Source organism: Phodopus roborovskii, unplaced genomic scaffold (genome assembly GCF_943737965.1).
Source record: "Phodopus roborovskii unplaced genomic scaffold, PHOROB, whole genome shotgun sequence".
NCBI lineage: Eukaryota > Metazoa > Chordata > Mammalia > Rodentia > Cricetidae > Phodopus > Phodopus roborovskii.
The window spans coordinates 13821305-13839659 of NW_026126418.1; the positions used below are offsets into that span (position 1 = coordinate 13821305).

Sequence of the window (18355 nt, forward strand, 5' to 3'; positions counted from 1 at the left end):
CAGTAAAAGCATTGAGTCCAGAAGTGGCTGCATTGACAAGCATTTGGAAAGCAGCCTGCCTACGATGGCTTGCTCTCTGAGCTCTGCATGGACAGAATGGCTGCTTGTCTCTGTCACTGCTCCTTTGGGGTAGCTGATGGATTAGGTTGAGTTCAGGGGTTAAGCATGGAGACCAGGATAGGTCTCCCCAGGGGAAAGTGCCAAAGTTGAAGCTTGGCACACACAGTGAGAGCTGACAAGCCTGTCAGGGAGCATGTGTGTGAGGTGCATGCTGGTGATAGCAAAGACCCATGCTGCAGGGGTCACCAAGGTATGACAAAGCCCAGTAGAGTATACAAATCTCTTAGCTCCTGATGGCACAGGGTACAGTGCATATATATGTATATACACATATACATATATATGCATATGTATGCATGCATACATATACATATACATATATTTCCCCCAGGGTCACACTGCCTTTGGGGGAGAGGAGTAATTTTCTTTGGTTTTCTAGCGACCTGTTGGATTTGGGGTTCTTAAGAAATGAAAATTAAGACAGCATGATAGTGCACATCTCCAATTCCAGGGAGGAAGAGGTAGGGAGGCAGAGGCAGGAGGACCTCTGCGTTTACATAGAAAGTTAGGAGTATCCATAGCCAAACAGTGAGAACCTGTTTTTAAAAATTAAAAATTTATTCAACGCAGCCATATTTTTTGCATATATGTTTATTACATAAATTTCTTTTAGAGTCCTTAAAGATTGATTTAAGAAGGAAGAAAGAGGAACCCACACATACATACTACCAAAAATTAAAAGCTAAGTTTTCCTTATTTTGTGTTGTTTTTAAATATAGTCCCATTTGAGTGTGAGAGAAAGCCATTCTGGCATAGATTAACTTGTGACTCTCTGGTCAGGTGTTTGGCCAAAGAGAAATAGGGGAGTATCTGGCAGAGCCTGTACTCTTCTTTTGTATTTACTTTCATTCATAGGAAGTGGCTTAGGTCATCGTACCTACGATATGAATGACATTTACTGTACCATGTATGCTGGCCAGTTTTATGTTACCTTGATACATTTTGGACACATTTGGTTAAGAAAATGTTCTATCAGATTGGCGTGTGATCTAGCCTTTGGTGCTTTTTTTTTTTTTTTTTTTGGACTAATGATTGGTGTGGGAGGGCCCAAATCATTGTGGGATGTGCCACCCCTGGGCTCTTGGTGCTTCATGTTATAACAAAGCAGGCTGAGAAAGCTAGGAGGAGCAAGCCAGTAAGTAGCACCCTCCCATGGCCTCTGCATCAACTCCTGCCCTAACTTCTTTGGATGATGGACTACAAGTTGTAAAGTGAAATAAATGGTTTCAGTAGCTGATGGAAGCAGAAGCAGAGACCCACAGCTAGCACTGAGCCAAACTCCTGGAATCTAGTTTCAGAGAGGGAGGAGGGACAAACAAAAGGGTCAAGATCACGCTGGGAAAACCCACAGAAACAGCTGACCTGAGCAAGTGGGAACTCACAGACCCCAGTCTGACAGCTGAGGAATCGACATAGTACCAAACCAGGCCCCCTGAATGTGGGTGTCAGTAGGAGGCCTGGGTAGTCTATGAAGCCTCTGGCAGTGGAACCAGGATGTATCTATCTCTAGTGCACGAGCAGACTTCAGGAGCCCATTTTCCATGAGAGGATACTCCCTTAGCCTAGAGACATGGGGGGGGGGGCTAGGTCCTACCCCAAATACCCAAATGACTTGACAGATTTTGATAATCCCTCATGGAAGGCCTTACCCTCCCTGGGGAGTGGATGGGGGATGGGATGGGGGAAGGTGGGGGATATGAGAAGATGGGAGGGAGAGGGAACTGGGATTGATATGTAAAGTAAGATTATTTCTAATTTAAATATAACTTTTAAAAGATTAAAAAAGAAAGAAAGAAAGAAAGAAATGGTTTCTTCCCCATGTTGCCTTGGTTTCATCATAGCAGCAGAAACCCCAAGACCCCATTTTTCCTACTTTTGTAGAAGGAAGATTGTAAAGTGTTTCTTTAGACAAGCCAGGGTAGAAGGGCCTCTTCTTTGGTACAGCAGTTCCACACTGTGTCTGTTTGCTCAGTTTCTTGACAAAAGTCAAGTGGGAGCAAGGATATTCAAAGATATTGCCCAAAGAGTTGGAATCTATCTGGTCACTCACTATCTGTGGTTACTTTGAAGGAGGTCTGGTCAAGAAGGCTAAGCTAAATGCATTCCCAAGACCACTTTCAACCTTGAGATAAAACCTGCTTCTTAGCTCATTCCTTCATATAATAGCAGTGACAGTTTGCTCCATCCCAGGATAAACTTTCATAGTGCCTGACACACAGCTCAGGTAGCACTTGGCAGAAGCCACAGTTGTGCGCCATCCTCACTATAGCTGCAGACCTCATCATGATCCTGTCAGTGGCTCTCCTGAGGCTTCTGAGACTCACTGCCTGTTGGCTTCTCTGTTAAGAATGTTTCTGTGGCGAGGGTGCTCAGCTGAGTGTGGATTTAAAAGATGGAGAACATTGGTGCTTCTAAAGTCCAGCTTCCACTCCAAAGCCTTGAGTTAATTTCTGTGTATCTATTAGCAGCCTCAACTAAGTTAATAAATAAGTTAATGAAAAATGGCATCCTAGGGGAATTATATCAGAGCCCAGAGCCATTTCTTGGCACTGAGCAGAGTCTGTTGGAATTATGGTTTTGTTAGTTTCTACTCCCTTTGACCTGATAGCTCAGGCATGGCTGTTTCAAAGAAGCTTCCAGTCCCAGGCTAGATTGAGCTTCAGAAGGCTTAGTACCTCTTTAAAACAACAACAAGGAAGTCATTACCTCAGAGATTTTCTGTTTAGTGCTCATTTGTTCTTCTAGAATGTGAGCACCAGGATCAGAACCATGGCTGTCTCATTCATTGGCATACTCTCCGTGCTTAGTCCTGTTTATTGAGCCCAGCAGTTACTCAGTGATGTTTGATGAATAACTGATCCCCATTGCCAAAGTGCATGTGCACAATAAAACACAGACCCTGAGCTTCTGCTCAGTGCTGGTTCATAATCTGGATGCAGTGGTGTGATAAAAATAATTTGAAATGTTAAAAAAATATAAATGTTAAACATATATATATATGTATATACACACATACATATATATTATATACACACACATATATATAAAATGACAGAGTACCTGAGGCAGACTTACTTGAAACTATATTTAATTTGTTTTTTGGTTTTGTTTTGCTTTTCTTTGTTTTGTTTGATACGTGATATCTCATGTACCCCAGGCTGGTCTCGAACTCATTACCTGGTAGAGGGTGACCTTAACTTGTGATCCTCCCAACTCTACTTCCTGAGTTTTGGGAATATAGGTATGCACTACCTGTATGGCTTTATAAACCTGGCTGAATGGCTTTATAAAACAGAAATTCAGCTTCTAGTTCTAGACTAAAAGACAGGTGCCAGCATTGGCTGGCCTCTAACAAGGACCTTATGATTGATGCTGCAGTGGGAGGAGCATGTATGGGAGAAGAGATCACATGTCAAAACAGGAAGTCAAAGAGCAGTTCAGAGGTCAGTTCTTATAACAGCTCATCTCCACAGAGCTTTGGGACCCACCAGAGTTCCTTTAATTCCTTCTGATGACTGTGCCCCCATTGACCCGAGGACCTCCCACCAAGCCCTGTCTCTTAAAGTTCCCAAATCAACTCTGCACTGTTAAACTGAGGGCCAGGGCTCTACCGTGTGAACCTTAGGGGACATACCACATCCAGGCCATAGTAGCACCTGCCATGTCGTCCCAACATTCTTCCCACAGGATCTAAGGTCTAGAGTAATAAGAACCCATGTCTATGCAAGTGCCTCTACACTGACATTCACTGATATTCACAGAAGCTTTATTTGGTATAGCCAGAACCTGAAGGGAAACAAAACCAGTGTCTATCAGTCAGTCCAATGGGTAAGTAAACAGCAACATATCCTCCAATAGGAGTTGACTAAACAATAAATAGGATTTGTTGGGGGAAGAGCTAGGAGGCATTGCAGTGCTGAAGATCAAACCCAGAGCCAGGCCAACATTCTGCCACTCATCTGTATCCCTAACCCTCAATAATAAATAAGAATTAACTGCTGATATGTACAACCGTGTTGGTACTTTTCAGAATAATTATGCTTAGTTAATGAAGTAAGATGTAGAAGAGAACGGAGTTTATTTATGAGTTCATATCTGTGAAATTCTAGAAAATGCAGTTTGGGACAGAAGATGAGTGGTTGCTTTCTGTGATCTGCAGTGCTAAGGTTGCAGGCATGTGCAGCCAGGAATGTTTTTATGTTTGTTTGTTTTATGTAAGTGCTGGAGATCCAAACTCAGGTCCTCATGCTTACAGACCAAGCACTCTTACCTGCTGAGCCATAGCCCAGATTTCTAAAATTTAAATGGGAATACAATAGCCTTGCAAAAACCAAACCCTTTTTGGAAAATAACAAAGTTGTAGCACTTACACTACCTTGTTTTAAGATATACCATAAAGTTACAAGACACTGGTATTGATTCAGATTTAGTGAGACAGAATTTAGAGTTAAGAAATGGACCACTATTGTATGAACAGTCTTAGGGAGACAAGAAACATCTGTTCACCCCAGATGGGACTCTTACAAACCAAAGTAAGCATTCCATTCAAGTTTTATCTTAGTGATCCAGTGAATTTATTTATGGTTACTTACAGTAGTATGAACAACTTTCCAGTATTACATACACTAAAGGAGAAAATGTCACTGCCCTGGCAGCCATTAACTGCCTATCTATTGTGGGAGAGGATGGGCCTCCTATGTCTCTCTCTTTCTCCATGATGGAATATTGTTCAGTCCAGACTCAAGCAGGTCTTGTGTGGGTTTATCACAGCTGCTGTGAGCTCAAGAGAATACAGCCAGAGGTTAAAATCATTCACTGAAGATGGTAAGAGTTTTTACTCAGTGGTTTTGCAACATTTTCTTATCCATGTTTTCAAAATTACAATACCTTCTACTATAGGTAAACATCTAACTCACAGCCAGATATAGCTCACACCTATAATCTCAGCACTTGGCTGAGGCAGGGTGATTACAAGCTTGAATCCAGCATGACTTACATAGTGATTTTCAGGTTAGTCTGGGCCTAAAAACAAATTAATTTACTAATTAATTAGTATTTGTAAGTTCCAGGCTTGGAAAATAAAATTACAGAATACAACTAAAGCAGCCCTTAGGGAAAATTAATATCACTAAATTACTGAACTAAAAAAGATTAAAACCCTAAAGCTAATGATAAAAAATAAACTGGGGAAAAAGTAAAACTTGAGGCAAGTGATAAAAAGGAAAGACTAAAGGTAAGCAAGTATTAAAAACAGTGAAGTAGAAAACTGACCAACAGAGGAAATCAACATGTTCTAAAATCTACTCTATGAAAAGAACAAAACAGAATAGCTCCCAAGTTTGGCCAATCAAAACAAAACAAAAAACAACAACAATGAAACTCCCGCACGCACACACAAATTGTCATTATCAGAAATTGTAATAATTTCAAATAGTAAATGTCCCCTTTCCTCGCCTCTCTTCCCTCTCCCCTCCCCTTCTCTTCTTCCTTCTCCTCCTCTTCCCCACTGCCTCCCTCTTTTTCTCCTCCTTCCACTCATCATCCTCCTCCATGAAGGGTATGAAGCTCCTCTACCATAGACGTCCTGACCATGATGCCTTCTCCAAGTTCCTGCAGCCAAACAATTATGGACTCAAATATGGGAAACCCATGAACCAAAATAAATCCTTCCTCTCAGAAAATGTTTATGTGGGGTATTTGTCACCTCACTGAAGAAAAAAAAAAAAAAGAAGAAGAAGAAAACTAACACGGAGATTGGGTACCAGAAGTGGGTTGTGGCTATGACTGAACCTGGCCATTTGACTCTTGGACCTTTGGAGCAGGTTTACATGAGGAACTGCAAAAATTTGGAGTGCTACAGAAGCTGTACACAGAACTTCATGGGCCATTCTACTGGAAGCCCAGAAGAGAGGAACACTGATGGAAAGGAAGACAATATATGCTGAGTACATGAAGTTTCAGAAGAACAAAGTCTCTGTTAAGAATTAGACCAAAAGTCATTTGTGTTACTGGCAAAGAATTTTCTACATTTTATCTGTGTCCTAAAACTTTGGTGTAGAAATTTTCAAGACAGTGTAGCATTCAGACTGTGGAATGGCTACTGGTAGCTGCTTTCAGCCATGTTTACAGCAAGTAACAGTAGTAAAAAGCAGATCAGAAGGATCCAGAAGCATTGTACCATCTAACCAGAAAAGGAACTTTGAAGGTTGCAGATAGGGAGGGTGTGGTAGGTAGTTGAAGAGATTAGTATCATTTAGAAAGAAGTCAAGCTCTTTGTGGTTAGACAATAGAAAGGTACTTTGAGGGTGTTTCTGCAATTGTCCAGACCTTACCCCTCTAAGGTTCCAAGGTACAGAATTGTAAACATATTTAAGTATTTCCCTTAACAAAATCATGTCTATAGAGCACCCTGCATAGGGCTACCTAGTGAAGTTCTCTCTCTCTTTCTCTCTCTTTTCTTATTACATTTTAAAGTTTATTTTACATACCAACCACAGATTCCCCTCCCTCTTCTCCTCCTGCCCCCTCTTCCCACTTCCTTTCTACCCTCCTCCTCATCGACTCCTCAGAAAGGGTAAGGCTTCCCATGGGAGTCAACAAAGCTTGGCACATCAGGTTGAGGCAGGACCAAGTTCCTCCCTCCTGCATCAAGGCTAGGCGAGGCAACCCTGCATGGGGAATAGGTTCCGAAAAGTCAGCTCATGCACCAAGCACAGATCCTGGTCTCACTGCCAGGAGTCCCACAAACAGAGCAGGCTAAACAACTGTTGCCCACATGCAGAGGGCCTAGGGTGGTCCCATGTAGGCTCCCTAGGTATTGGTCTTGAGTTCATGAGCTCCCACGAGCTTGGGTCAGCTGTCTCTATGGGTTTCCCTGTCATAATCTTGGCAATGTGCCAGCGAGTGTGCACAGGCACGCACACTCATATAATCCTTCCTCCTTCTCTTCAACTGGATTCCCAGTTTGTCTCAGTGCTTGGCTATGGATCTTTGCATCTACTTCCATCAGTTACTGGGTTATGGTTCTATGATGACAATTAGAGAAGTCTTTTAGTGGAAGGCAGTGGTATTGTCCACCTGGTGCTGGTTTTGAAGGGATGCAAATTCAAGAGTGGGGAGGCTTCCTCTAACATTTCAAAGGAATGCCTGGGAGGCCAATGTGTGGCAGGTTTGGGATTCCAGCAGGCAGCTGCTAAAAGGGCAATGCAAGAAGTAGCTATGGGAGTGATACTAAAATACAGTGGAGACTCAAGAGTGTTGAAGTTACAAAGACATGGGACACCTGCCTAGAAAGCCATAGGCAATTAGTGGAACTTTCACCCATACACCTGCCTAGAAAGCCATAGGCAATTAGTGGAACTTACGCCCAGGACAGGAGCCATGAGGGATGCAAACTCAAGGTGGTAGAGGCAGGAAGCCTATTGGAGCACATATCCTGCTGCTATGTATGCAGGGTAGCAGCCGAGGAACCGTAGAAGGTAGTGTTTGCCCTTTTGCATCTTGCTTTGATCCTTCCATGCTGCTTTCTTGTCTCTCTGTGATGGGAATGTTTATTCTGTGTTGTTGTAACTTGCTGTTTGCTTTACAGCAAGCAGCTCACAGCTAAGAGTTTGCCTTGAGACACAGAGGAGACTTTGAACTTTTAAACAATATTGGGACTGTTTAGACTTTAGGGACTCCTAGAGATGAACTAAATACGTTTTGTATTATAAGATGGCCACGAGTCTTTGGGGCCCTGGGGCAGAATATTATGGCTTGACTATGAAGTGGACCCACAAGCCCTAGTGTAGATACTGGGTTCCTAGCTGGGGTGATGTTTGGAAGGTTGTGGGCTTTTCAGGGAGGTGGAACCCACCCAGGTAGAGAAAGTAGATCACTTGGCATGTTCCCAAGGAGCTCCTGTTGCTGCTGCCTCTCTCTCCCCTGTGTTTCTGAGGCTGTGACATTTTACCTCAGCTCATGGGATCACAAAGCCATACCTTGAAATCCCAGAAACTGAACCAAAAATAAACCCTTCACACCTTCGTTGTCCTCTCAGGCATCAGTAGCATATGAGAATGAAAGACAGCTAAGCTTTTAAGAGTTGTGAGTGCAGGTGTCAGTCATTAGCAGACTCTTACAAAAAACCTTACAAAAATTGATATGAAACTTCGTGAATAGTTACACCTTATAGAATATGTTAAATCAAAGGGGTGTGTGTGCACATGTGTGTGTGCACACATATGTTTGGGTTTGTACAACTGTGTGTGTGGATATGAGAGTATGAATGAACATGAATATGGAGGCCAGAGGTCAACACTGCATGTCTTCTTCAATCACTCTCATCTTATTGATGGTAGGGTCTCTTCTTAAGCCAGGAACCCAGTTATTTGTCTGGGTTTGTAGGGTCTGAGGATCTCCTTGTCTCTGTGTAATTAACTCAGAGCTCTCTGCTATTCCTGTGGATATAATGTGACCAGTTCTCTCACATTCCTGCCGCTGGCACCTCCCTACCATGATGCACTATAATCTAGAATTGCAGGCCAAGTGAACCCCTTCTTCCTTAAGTTGCTTTTGTCACAGCAACAGGAGAAAGAAAGGAAGACAAATTAAAAACTGAGAACATTGCTGAAGTTTTTCTGTCATCCAGGGAAACTGCAGCTTTAAGGAGAAAAGATATTTGAGAGGAGTCACACCGTGAGGATGAGGCTGTTAGGAACAGCAGCAATTGCTGGATGTGCTCTGATGAGCAACACAAAGAAAGAGGACATAAAAAAGAGTAAGGTAAAGATGATGGGGCTAACGTTACATGCTCCTGAGCTAAACCCTGCATAGGCTTCACAGGAGCATGGAGGTACAGGAAAGGACTCCTGTACCTCCTGCAGCAACTATTCAGTAAGTGCAACAGGGAGGATAGGTTTTAAAAAACTAAACAAGACAGTAACAATAACAACAACAAAATTGGAGCCTGGGGACCTGAGGGATTTAACAGTGCCATTCACTGGAGTTTTCAGAGGAGAAAAATGGGTAAAAGTATGTAAAGAGACAAGAGCTGACAATTTCCAGAGCTTAAAGACTCAAGAGGCCCATCAGGCCACAGAAGGACTTGTAGAGATATCAATAAATTTCACAAGCTGAATGCATCAAAGCAGTACTTCTGTGTTCAAGTGGTTATCAGAAAGCAACATCCAGATGGTGACCTGTTCATCTATGCAACTACATACAGAAGAAGGTGCGTTTACATATGCCTCACTCACCCTGCTTCTATAGCTTGGGCAGATGCCTCATTGACAGTGCTGGGTCTTCCTCCCCTTCCTGCCCCCACTCTTCATCCTCAAGCAGAACCTCACTGCCTTACTTCCCCAGTGTGTCCAGCTCCACTCAGACTTGCTCAGCTCTCTTGTGTTTGTTTTGATAGATTATGTGAAATGTACAGTTCCTTCTATTATATGGACTCTTTTATATGCACCTCTTTTATTCTTGATATGGGTCATTTCTTCCCTTCTCTCTTCCACAGGGTCTCATGCTGGAGCCTAAACTGTCCTCAAGCTCATGATCCTCCAGCCTCCACCTCCTGATGGCAGCATTGTGGGTGTGTTCTGCATACCGACTTCCTTTTTCTGGAGTCTGGTTAGATTCCTAGTTAGACATAATGCTGTGGTTCTTTCAGAGAACTGGATCTGTTGGGCTTTGTTTGTTTTGTGCTAGTCACCATTCTGCTTGACTGATTTCATACCCATTAGTAAGTCTGAATTGCTGTTCTTTTTCTAGTTTTTTTGGCTTGATAGACCATTGGTTTTAATATTGATTTCTTTCTGATACATGCATTGAAATTTCTCTTTAATTGTAGCCTCAGGTATGTTATGAATTTTTTTGTTGCTGTATTTCTGTGTGTATGTATGTATGTGTATGTGTGACTGTGTCTGTGTGTTTTGTGTGTGTATGACTCTATGTGTGACTCTGTGTGTGTTGCAGAGGCCAGAAAAGGATGTGTCTTCTATAACTTCTACCCAGTTTTTAACACAGGCTTTCTCACTGGACCTGAAAGCCTAGCCAACAAGCTCCCCAGACTCACATGTCTCCCTCTCCAATGCTGGGGTTACATGTACCCAACTTTTACATGGGTACTGGGAACTTTTAACTCAGGTTCTCTTGTTTTAACAGCAAGTAGTCTTATCCACAGACTTGGGCCCTAGCCCTCATTTTCAAGTTTGAATGTGTCATATTTCTGCTAGCCTGAAGTTCAAAATATTATATGATTTCCTTTGTGTTATTTTCTTAAATCCTTAGCTCCATAAAAGGACATTGCTTACTTCTGTCACATTTTAAAGTTACCTTTTCTTTCTTGTTTCTGATTTGATACAACAACTGTACTGAGTTGTATCAAACCTATACTTGGAAATGCCTTGAGACTGGCTTAATGTAAGGCCTGTGTTGTTAATGTTCCAGGTGCACCTGGGAGGAAGGCTCATTCTGCATTTGTGAATTCAGTATTTAACTAAGTCAGCTGGTTAGGTTAGTCACCCTAGTGCTTCAGATGTACACAATCAGAAGCCCCCTGCCCATTCTCTTATGAAAGCAGCATCTTCCTTTTGTTTTTATTTTTATAGCCCTTGTGATTGAAGAAGTTAAATTCATTATCGTAGCTTAACTCTCCAAAATAGCTAAAACACCATATTGACTGTGTGAGAGTCAAAGAGAAAATGTGCCAGAGGCCTTTTTACTGTTTTGCCAAAAAGGCTGTAGAAAAACCCAATGACAGTGGGGGTCTCCCCATCAGGAATCCTTGCTGAGGGAGGAGCCAGCAGCCCTGAGGCTCCTAGAGTTTTTCCTTGTTTGTCTGGAGACAGAGCTCTAGACCAAAGGACTTCCTGCAGCCCCTAAAGGATCAGAAGTGCAGGTAAACCAAGCCATGATTTCACATGGGAAATGCCAAACTGCTGGGCATGAGGAGTAACATCTGGAGCAACCCTGTGACACTAAGACCAGCTGCACGTGAACTAGATGCTGAGGAGAGGGTGCCCAGGTTGTGTTATTAGAGACAGAGCAGTCTGAGCCTCTGCAAACATGACATAAAACCCAGATCCCAGTGGGTGCTCTAAGGCAATGCATGCCAGAGAGCTAGAAGGCAAGGAAGCTTCACACCATGCTTATGGATTATAGGACAGACTACAGGCCAGCTCATAGAATACACGCCTCTCCAAGACAAAAGGCAGATTCACAAGTGAGTGATGGGGCAGTCTCCCTGCTGCACTGTTAGCTCAGAAACCAAGTGTAAACTCTGCAGTCCTTTTCCAAGAGGAAGTTGTAGAGCCCTGCAGTGCTCTGTCTGGCCTTTGCCTTAGCACAAGTAGGTGATATAAGCACACAGATGAGGCTTCATACATCAGATGTGACCTGGTCCCAGCCTTGCAGCTGATCAGGTGAGAAGCTCAGATCTCTGCATGTCACCTGGCCTGTTAGCCTTTCTAGTCCTGCTCAGAAGAAACACAATGAGAATGTGAAGGGACCACAGAGACCACTCTACACCTTTTTGCTTTGCTGCCAAGGATGTGGAGAACTACAGAGAAGTCAATTTATGTTGTTAAGATGTTAAGTGCACATTGATTGTGTAATACTTTGGAGGAAGGTTTGGGGAATGAGGCCAGGCCAGTTTTCCTTCCAGTCCTGTGACCTGAGTGCAGACATTTGGATCCAGTGCTAGATGTAATCATTTCCTTGGAAGAAAGCATGGCTTATTTGCCTGTCTCTGTGGGGTCACTTTCCCTCTTTGAAGGCAAAGGGCCCTGGGAAACTTTCTCTTCCCTCTCCAGCCCTGAAGTCAGGAGCTAGGAATGATCCTCTCTGGTCCTTCGTGTTTCTGACTTGTTTGACAAGCTCTAGTGAGCTACCAGATGGGAGATGCCTTTCAGCCTGCGATAATTTATTTATCTGTTTATGTATTTTACCAGGAAAGTATCTATTCAGTTCTTGATACTCATTTGCGAGTGACTCCTACGGGAACAGTAGCAGCGTATAATGTTACTTGGATGTTTGATTTTTTTTTCCCCTCCCAAGTCTGTCTGCTTTTATTTTAGACACTAAAAAGCAGGGAAATAAAAAGCAACTTATTCCTACTCCCCTCCCCCTCCTCTAAGAGACAGTTTAAAACATGTGGTTGAAAATGAGCCGTGGAGACTTGGCTGAGTGTGCGGACCTGTGGATTTATTTTCCCTTTCATACTTTGATCCACATTTCCAACCATAAAAAATTATTAGTGGCACTTAAATGTTGGACATTTTTCACCTGAGAGAGGTGAAACGCTCTTGGCTAATGATGTTAGCTATAAATATAGAATTAGGACTTCAGGCGGAGTGGGAAGGAATAGAATGGCTGTGTGTTGTCAGGTTTGGATGCTGATGCTTGGACATCCATAGGTGGCAGAGACTGCTTGGGCTTCTTGGGTGCTAATACATTGTGAGAACTTACTTACATTGTAAAGGCAATTACATATCTTTAAAAAAAAAATCACAGAAGACAGCAAACTATCAAGACTTACCCCATTCTTTTCTCGTAGCATCTTCTCCAACTGGGTTTTCTTGATGTAGGGGTCATTTGGAGCAAGGCCTCACAATGAGAGTGACTGTTGACTCGGGGTGGGCCTAGCAGTTTTGTTAACAATGGATGTTGGGTTAGCTAGGCAGTAGCTGCTGAGGGTGGAATGGACAGGCTCCGAGGCTAACAGAAGAGTCTCTTGGGAGGTGTGTGTAAAAAGGAGTTGATCTCAGGATAAATTTGTGGTGACAGAGACTGGAGACAGGAAAGCAAGTGAAATCCAGGTGGTGAAAGTCTAAAGACAGTGTTGGAATGATTGGAGAGCCCAGGAGAAGAACAGAACTCCACTCACCCAGAGCACAGATTTAATGGGAGACTTGACTAACTGAATTAATCAGAGATGATGTGATGTTTATATTTTAAACAGAATTAGTAAAATACAACCATCTATATGTGCATCCAGGGACAAAAGGGGAAAATATACAATCTGTGACCCTTAATAATTTCTGATTTTTCTTCTCATTATAATGGCTACAGATGGAAACAGTCTACCCTAGAACTAAATTCTTTTGTCACTGCCTTTAAAAGGGAAGAGATAATATAAAAAATAAAGTGTGATCTCTCTATCCTTGTGTTGATCCACCCAGAATGTTGGTCTGTCCAGGACGGTCTCACAGATGCTGGATTTAGGGACAAATAAGTGCAAAGCGAGTCTTGGACTCATTCTGTTGGGTGTGTGGTCCTTTACCTTCTGCTCACCTCCCTAGGAATCCCAGTTCTAGTCTGGATATTTATCCAGCCAGCTTGTTGAAGATCCAGGGAACTCTATAAAAAGAATTTTCTTTATGGCACATCTTACCGTGGACTCTGGGCAAATTCAGCTTTTGAGTTATCTAGGACTCTGCAAAACTGTTTTATATAGCTGAGACAAATACAGGGGGAGCCATAAAGGAATGGAAATAGAGGTTATTTCTTCTCAGCAGGATATGAAACAGAGTGACTGTGATGACCCACAGATACCTCATCCCTGACTCATATCAATGAGATAAATAAAACAGCAAAGCTGCTAGCAGTCTGTGGAAGTGATGAGGATACTAACACTCCTTGTGGAGGAGTAGAGAGTCACGAGACCTTCCCCTGAGAGTGAGGTCACCTTTCCCTGCCCCAGCTACCATGGTCTTGGATACTTGAATATGCAGGAGGTAGGAGGTTGACTGGGTGGGCAAGAATTTTCAGCATTGTAGCTGTCATGCTCCAGGAAGTAACCCCAGACAGCTCCCCCAAGATGGCCTTAGCAGAAGCTTTCTTTGGTCTGTTAGCCATATAGACGAGCTAGAACAGTAGACCTTTATTTTGTGGCTTCCCAAGGAACTCACACAACAAAAGGCCATGCACATCAGTGTGCTTGAATAATCTGGATACTGGAGATTTCACAGGCTTTGGTGGGAATTAGTACCTGAGATTTCCAGTCCTTGTCTCTTGGCTGCCTCAGGTTCCTGAGCTTTCTCAGGGTCTGGACAGTAGTGCCCGGTTGGATCAAGAGCAATTACCTTCTTTCTGATGATGGGGACAGTCACAGGATTTCATCATGGCTCCTTTTCCTGAGCCTGTACATAACATCAGTACTGCATTGAAAAGGATGTCTGTCTGCCTGTCTGGTTATCTGTCTGTCATCTCTGATTATTACTTCTCTTAAATGCCCTAAGAGTTGTTGTCAACCATATTCTTGTCTTCAGCAGAGTGTGGCCAAGTGGTCCCACCTGAGAGACCATACTTCCCCAGGCAGACCGGGAAGACAGTGGTTAGAGGCAAGTCATTGTTAGGAGGATCTGTCCTTTCCACAGTATCTCCAGCTCCTGGTGTGCAGCCTGCAGACCTGTTCACCCTGCCCTGTCTCCAGCTTGCATTGATTTACACCTGCAGGTCTCGTGAGACAGGAGGGAAAACAGTTCATGTGTGCTGCCAGAGCTGCGAGCACTGCTGAAAGAAGGCCCAGAGACAAGCCAGAAGCTCAGGAGGTGCTGAGAGACACTGTGGCGTGGCTTGACCTTGCCAAGCCCTTTTGCTGCACCCAGGCCCCACTGGAGAGTAAGTCAAATAAATATTAAGGGAAGGAAATAGAATATGTATGCTGAACATTGAAATAACAGCCAATCATTTAGAAAAGCACCCAGATGGGAATTATAGTGAAGTGGCACTGTCTTCCCACTGAACAAATGAAAGCGAGTACAGAATGTGTTTGCATAACCATTAATGAGACATCACTTAGGGTGGGGGAGAGGGGGCTGACTCTGTCCAAAGGAGGAGGGTCCATGCTTATACTGCAGGTCTCCATATCCTACGTGTCTCCTCCCAACACACTCATAAGGGAGGCTGGTTAGTGAATGCTAGTCAGGGCTGGTGAGACAGCTCTGATCTTTCCCTTGGTAGTCCTGAACCTTCACAACTAGTGCTCATGGTGTAGGAAAGTCGTTTTAAAGAGGTGTTGCTTGTGTGATGCTTGAATGAACACTCCCCACCCACCCTACCCTCTTCACCCCCACCACCCCACCTCATTGAGCAGGCATTATCTGCTGTGATACCCAACCCTGAGCAGATCCATTTGTCTGCGGGATATTGTCTCAAATCTGCCTATTGTCTCATTGAGACTGATCACAGGGAACTCTGGCACTTCTGGAATCCAGAGCTTCAGACTCTGTCTATGGTTTCTAGATGGAGAGGAACTTCTCTTTCTGGACCACTTCTCTCCCTTGATAGTGATAGAGATACTAAACCCAGGTACATGGGCAGGATGTGGTACAGGGACAGGGGAAGTGAAAAGCCACAGCACTAGGCCCTGAATTGCCTGGTTCCCAATGAGGACAGTGCCCAGAGCTCCCAGGAAAGCCACATGGGTTTCCAAACACGAGACCATGCCATTCATTATCAGAGCACATGACTCTAGCATGCAAAGGTCAGGTTCTAAGACAGGCTTATGATCCCTGTCACACCAGACACCATGTGAAGGAACAAAACAATGAAAAGCTCAAAGTGGCCCCTGCCACTGAGGAATGAATCTCTAGAAAGCAGGATGAGCTCTCCAGCCTGATACATACAGCTTACTTCTCAGATCATATTTATTTCTTGGTGCCTGGAAATTGGTGCCTAGGGTTCTCATTAATCATGGTTGTTGTGTATTTGCTACTGTCTGCTGGCTGGTTTAGATCAAGACTTGGCAACCTTTAAAAGTAATATTTCTTGGTTCCCCAGTAGCCTTTGGGTTGGGCTGAAGATTTGAGGGTTTGGGCGGAGGTCATAATCATATGTTGACACTCAGCTTTTGGAGGGGAAGAAAACGGCCACTTCTCACAGTTAGAGCCACCAACCACGTGTGCAGCAGAGATGCTGGGCTCGACAATAAACAAACCTTGGTGGTAGTGTGGTCTTTCAGTGGGTATTGTGGCGCCTTTTTCAATGGCTCTGCCTCGACTCCTGGCTCATAGTAGTTATGCCGTAAATACTTGCAGACTAACTGGAGCTGAGGTTTGGACATTGAGTTGACTTCCTGTGAGTAGAATTATAAAGAGCTATTGGAGTAAAATGCTCCCATAATCCATGTGCAGTGGAGTGTTGGTCTTCTACCTACTGACCGATGAACAAATGGCAGAGAGGAATTTTGTGCTGTACTTCAAGGCTGTGAGCAATGGGGATATAAATCCTAACTTTGTAATTAAACTTTCCTCCTGTAGAATGGAACCCTTGAAGTTTCTTCAGATTTCTGCTTTCCTTTTTCCAACCCACAAGTCCCCTTTCTACCCTGGTAACTCCCTAGCCCTTTCCCTACATCCTCACTTCCTGGCGACCTTTACTTTCTAATGGGCATGCCACTGGATTTCTCCTGCACAAAGCCCCATGTCAATGAGATACATGCATAAATCATACTCTTAAATGTAAAGCACAAAACTGGGGTGGAGGTGGGTGTTCAGGTTCTAGAAGTTTGCACAGAGATCTGAACTTGACAATAAAAGGTCAGTCCGTAAAAGGACAAATTGGTAATTAGGCCTTTTCAAAATAAAAATATTTTGTTCTTTAAAAGACATTGTAAAGAAGATGAAAAGACAAGCTACAGACTAGAGAAAATATTTGTAAACCACATGTTCAATGAAGAAGTAAACATCTCAGACAGACAAAGAACTCTCAGAAGTCAGCAGTGAAATCCCAGCAGTCCAGCCAGAAAGAAAATGAAGGCATGGACCGACTCCACCGCAGAGGGGTTGCGGGCAGCAAGTGGAAGACACAGAACACTTAGCCTGCAGTACAGTGCAGAGAGAACACAACAGCATGCACAGCACACCTTTCAAAAGGTTTAGCATTAACTGAGATGGCTCAGTAGCTAAAAGTGTGAAGACTGGAGGTTGATGCTAGCATCTCTGTAAACCTAGAGCCAAACAGAGACAGGAAGATCCCTGAGCTCTCAGCCCAGCCAGCCTAGCTTCCATGAACCTCGGCTTCAGTGAAAGCCCCTGTCTCAAAGAATAGGTGGAGTTCCAATAAGGATGCCTAACCTCTGGCCTCCACATGCATGCATGTGTAGACAGACAGACAGACAGACAGGCAGGCAGGCAGGCAGGCAGGCAGGCAGGCAGGCAGGCAGGAGGAGCTGAAACTGGCTCCACAGTTCAGAGCACTTGGCTACTTTTTCAGAGGATCTGAGTTTGATTCCTGGCTCACAATCACCTATAACGCCAGCTCCAGGGGTACTTGCACACACATGGCAAACACACACACTATATAAGTGTATATATGTATATGTGTACATACATATATGTGTGTATATGTATGTATGTTCCATATATTACAAACATGTATGTTATATTTTATATATGTAAATATTTTTAAAATAATGATGGGAGCTCAGTAAATATTCAAGAGTCAAATACAAATAAAATAGAAACATTCTATCTCCAAGCTATATTTGTTACTGGATTGCCTTTCTAGAACTCAGTGACAGGACTGGTGTGTGTGTGTGTGTGTGTGTGTGTGTGTGTGTGTGTGTGTGTGTTAGCTGTAGTAGTAGTAGTAGGTCAACCTCATGTCATACCTCAGAAGACGTCAACATTTTTTGAGACATAGTTTCTTCGGTGGCCTTGAATTCACCCAGTACTTTATTCTAGGTGGTTAGTGAGTCCCAGAGATCCACAAGCCTCTACCTTCTAGTGCTGGGATTCTGAGCACACACCAGTACACCTAGCTTCCATGGTACTGGGGTTGATCTCAAGGCCCCATGCTTATGTGGCAAGCATATTACCAGCTAAGCTATTTCCCTAGCCTCCCAACTGGTACTTTGAGGCTAGATGGAAGAGATTCAGATTTTTGCTATTGTGTGCTGTGTGTTTGTAACAGGCTGATTATGTAGCTCAGGCTGGCCTCACATTTGTGATTGTTCTGCCCTTCCTCTTACATACATGCATCAACCATATGTACACCTCACCAACTCTAGATATTTTATTTTAATGCTATGGAGTACATTCTCTAATCAATGGTTTGGATTCCATTTTGTTTTGCCTTTTTCTGTAAACCGCCCTGAGTCTTTGTTTGGCAGTAGGTTGGACATAGGTTGTATGGAAGGTGTCTACTAGCTGATTGTGTATCAAGACTAAACAGAGAGCAGATAAGATTGCTCAGAAAGTGACAATTAAGAAGTTCTTTCATGGGGTTGGAGAGATGGCTCAGTCCACTGGCT

General features: G+C 43.4%; 1 protein-coding gene across 1 annotated transcript in view; it reads left to right on the forward strand.

Moving 5' to 3' along the window:
• Positions 1-18355, forward strand: part of Ext2 (exostosin glycosyltransferase 2) — a 134939-nt gene that overhangs the window by 99009 nt on the left and 17575 nt on the right. The gene's annotated exons all lie outside the window — the stretch shown is intronic.